This window comes from Palaemon carinicauda, chromosome 3 (genome assembly GCF_036898095.1).
Source record: "Palaemon carinicauda isolate YSFRI2023 chromosome 3, ASM3689809v2, whole genome shotgun sequence".
Lineage (NCBI taxonomy): Eukaryota > Metazoa > Arthropoda > Malacostraca > Decapoda > Palaemonidae > Palaemon > Palaemon carinicauda.
In genome coordinates this window covers 136,762,977-136,767,904 of record NC_090727.1, presented here as the reverse complement: position 1 = coordinate 136,767,904, position 4,928 = coordinate 136,762,977, and positions in this window count along the sequence as shown.

The following is a 4,928-nucleotide window of genomic DNA, read 5'->3' as shown; positions in this document are numbered from 1 at the left end:
TTTAGCTATGGTAAGCAGCTCTTCTAGAAGGACACATCAAAATCAGAGCATTGTTCTCTATTTTTGAGTAGTACCATAGCCACTGTACCATGGCCTTGCACTGTCTTGGGTTAATGTTCTTTTGCTTGAGGGTACGCTCCGGCACGCTATTCTCTATGTTTCTTTATTTTCCTCACTTGGCTCTTTTCCCTGTTGGTGCCCTTGGGCTTATAGCATTTTGTTTTTTTCAAATAAAGTTGTAGCTTGTTAGTAATAATGATATACAAAGATTGTTGCTTTCTTTGAATTAATGCCATTTCCTTAATCTAGTGAAAATTTTACAAGGTGCAAATTATGGGGGTTGACATTGAAACCTAACAAAACTCAAAGTATGATTGTAAGTAGATCAAGGACAATACCTCCTCAGCATCCACATCTTTTCCTAGCAACATTTATTTATTTGAATTTGCAACTCTGGAAAATTTAAGTGTAATTCTGTATTCTGAATTTACTGTAAGAAACACATCCGGTCTTTTTCGGTATATTTAGAAAATCTAGTAAAGATATTTGGTGATCAAGCCATCAGCTCTTACATTATACTATGTTTTAAGTATTTTTCTCCTGTTTGGTCTTCAGCTGCTGACTCTCATCTTGATTTCTTGGGCAAAAAACTTGGTCTATTAAATTCCTTATCCTTGATCTGGATATAAATTTTTGGCACAGTTATTCTATTAGTTGTTTGCGAATGTTTAATAAGATTGTTCATAATTCTGACCATCTTTTACATTTGGATCTTCCCAGACTGTACCATCTAGTATGTAGTATTAGGTATATATTCACTTCTACCAGTCTTGCTATCTCCATCATAAACTTAATACTACACGGTGTTCTAGAAACCTTAGTCCAGCTATGACCAGCGTGTGGAATGATCCTTCTAATCCAGGTACTGCAGGAGTTCAAACTTGTGGCAAGTGCTTAACTATTGAATTAGTTAATATGAAATCCTTTTCATGTCTTGTATTTCACGTTTGTCAATACATTTTATAATTTTTCATATTTCCAATTTATAGTTTATTCTTTCCCTAGTAGGAACTCTTGATCCTGTTGTAAGTATAAACTAGAAGCCAACGAGTTCCAACTTCTAATAAGACGTATTTAGAAACCAATGAATTAAAGATTCTTGTCAGATTAAATCGAAAATAGAAGGATGAAAGGTTCTTGTTAAATACAGATGATTAAAAACTTCCAGTAAGGAAAATTAATAAACCAACGAATGATCGCCTCCAGTGAGATGAAACCTGAATCTGATGCAGGAAAACTTATACCGAGATGAAACTGGAAACGAGTGAATTAAACCATCCAGTAAGATAAAATCAGAAAATGGTAACAGAAAGCCTCCTTTTATATAAATTCACTATTATTATTATTATTATTATTATTATTATTATTATTATTATTAATAATAATATTATTTATTATTATTTATTATATTATTATTATTATTATTATTGTAGTTGTTGTTATTTATTATTATTACTATTATTGTTATTACTTGCTAAGCTACAACCCTAGATGAAAAAGCAGGATGCTATAAGGCCAAGTAACAATAACAACAACAACAACATCCAAGTAAATCCTTCATATTTAAACTATAAATCTTAAAAAAAAGGGGGAAGAGAAATATGATGGAATAGTGTGGATGAATGTACCCTGAAGCAATAGAACTCTACCCCCATGAGAGTGGAAGGCCAAGGTACAGAGGCTATGGCACTACCCAAGACTATAGAACAATGGTTTGATTATGTAGTGTGCTCCTTGGCTATGGCACTACCCAAGACTAGATAACAATGGTTTGATTTTGGAGTGTCCTAGGCTATGGCACTACCCAAAACTAAATAACAATGGTTTGATTTTGGAGTGTCCTCCTAGGCTATGGCACTACCCAAGACTAGAGAACAATTGCTTGATTTTGGAGTGTCCTCCTAGGCTATGGCACTACCTAAAACTAGAGAACAATGGTTTGATTTTGGAGTGTACTCCTAGGCTATGGCTCTACCCAAAACTAGATAACAATGGTTTGATTTTGGAGTGTACTAGGTTATGGCACTACCCAAAACTAGATAACAATGGTTTGATTTTGGAGTGTACTAGGTTATGGCACTACCCAAAACTAGATAACAATGGTTTGATTTTGGAGTGTCCTCCTAGGCTATGGCACTACCCAAAACTAGATAACAATGGTTTGATTTTGGAGTGTCCTCCTAGGCTATGGCACTACCCAAAACTAGATAACAATGGTTTGATTTTGGAGTGTACTAGGTTATGGCACTACCCAAAACTAGATAACAATGGTTTGATTTTGGAGTGTCCTCCTAGGCTATGGCACTACCCAAAACTAGATAACAATGGTTTGATTTTGGAGTGTCCTCCTAGGCTATGGCACTACCCAAAACTAGATAACAATGGTTTGATTTTGGAGTGTCCTAGCCTATGGCACTACCCAAGACTAGAGAACAATGGCTTGATTTTGGAATGTCCTCCTATGCTATGGCACTACCCAAAACTAGAGAACAATGCTTTGATTTTGGTGTGTCTTCCTAGGCTATGGCATGACCCAAGACTAGAGAACAATAGTTTGATTTTGGAGTGTCCTTTTCCTAGAAGTAATCAACGAATGAAAATGAACAGTAAGGTTTATTCAGAAGCCAATGAACCAGAGCTTTCATTAAATTGAAAAATGAACAGAGGACTGGAAAACAAAGATTATATATTCCCAAGCATTACCTTTTCACAAGCGACAGTCAAATGAGCTGCATCAACTCGTGAAAGCGACCAGTTTCCGGCCAATATAAATATTGCGAATTTCTTTGGCCGATTTCATTAGTCTCGCGGTTGGAGAAAAAAAAAATGGGGAACAATAGGATTTTTTATTTTCCTCCCCCCACCCAATTAGCAATGAAATAAATGAAGGATGCATCATACGGCAACAGTATAGATTATTTTATTATTTTTCCCCCAATATGAATTTGAAAAAAGAATATATTTTTATGATAATTTTTTCGCACTTGCTCTGATAGCAAGAGCGAACTTTTATTGTTTTTTCCTCTTTCTCTTCAAGCACACACCTAATGTCGATTTCTTATTTTTTCTTTTTTTTAAATTCAACTCTGCGTTTTGGAGGCGGCATTTAAAAGAATGCTAAGTAAGTAGTGTATGTTTGTATGTGTGTTTAGATGTCTTGTTCGGAAATATATTAATAAAACTCATATTTCATTGAGGCTTATTGTTACCCTTAAGGCTAATAGCTGGTTCCACACATTCCGGGGTAAAAAAACCACACACACACATATATATATATATATATATATATATTTTTATATATATATATATATATATATATAATGTGTATGGGTTTAGACGAGGAAGATAAGTGGCTTAAGTGATTAGTATGAAATATTTATGGTAGAAGTTTTAAAAGTGAAGGAAAAAGCTGATGATGAAATCCATAGAGAGTAGTAATGTTGAGTATGTTGAGGTGGCTCTATAGACAATAATTTGTTGATAATTATTAAAAGTTTTTATTATTGAAGTGAAGTTCTTGCTTTAGTATGTAGCATGAAAGTGTCTGGTTTGTTGGTTAAGTGACACTTCATTATACCTGGTTCAGACGTTCTTGGATAGACTGATGCTCGAGGTCAGGGAAAGGATATAGATATAGAGGTAAGTTGTGGGATAGATAGATCATTTGTGACATATATTTAAGGCATATACAGAATAATAAGTCAGAATTGAATGTTGAATGAAATGAAGATGCTTAATTTATTGAAATGAAATATTTTTTTTTCTATAGCCTATGTTGTTTAAGGAGAATTGATACGGTCAAATATGTGGAGATCTGCAGATCCTTAAATTGATTAGCTGAGATAAAAGGATGGATAAAATTATTTTGATGTTTTTCATTGGGGGGGGGGATATGACGACAATATTAGTGAAAAGATTGTTTATTAGCCATAGAAGATGGGAGGAGACGACGCCCTAGCAACACTTAGATAAATAATATTATTATTATTACTTGCTAAGCTACAACCCTAGTTGGAAAAGCAGGATGCTATAAGTCCAGAGGCTCCAACAGGGAAAATAGCCCAGTGAGGAAAGGAAACAAGGAAAAATAAAATATTTTGAGAACAGTAACATTGCAATAAATATTGCCTATATAAACTACAAAAATTTAACAAAACAAGAGGAAGAGAAATAAGATAGAAGTGTGCCGGAGTGCACCCTTTAGCAAGAAAACTCTAACCCAAGACAGTGGAAGGCCATGGTACAGAGGCTATGGCACTACCCAAGACTAGAGAACAAGGGTTTGATTTTGGAACACTTGTTAATTGGAAGTGGCACAGCATCCGGTAAATATGAAAAATATGAAAGTACAAGTACTGTTCATAAAAGATAGGACTGATTATTTCGGCTTGTGCTTTTGCTTGTATAGGGTTTGTTGTGCTACTTATGAGCCTTTTGCGTACGTTTATTTTACGACCAAGGATGTCAATGTTGTGGCTTTCATCTGCAATTCGTTACTTAAAGGATGGATATGGTTGTGACTTGATTGCTTATCCTCTAAAGCCATCGCTTGTTAGGAGAAACGGCTTATTTTAGAATATATACATGCTGTATGGATGTACAGTATATACTGTATGTGTCTATATGTATGGATGTACAGTATATACTGTATGTGTCTATATGTATGTATGTATGTATATATATATATATATATATGTATGTATATATATATATGTATGTGTGTGTGTGTGTGTGTGTCACCATATGGACATGAATCATGGTATGACAATAGATTTAGTAGATTGAGAACAAAGCCCTCAGAAGGATGTTGGGAGTTAGATGGTAAAACTGGATTGGAAATGAAACTATGAGAGATTACTTGAGTATAT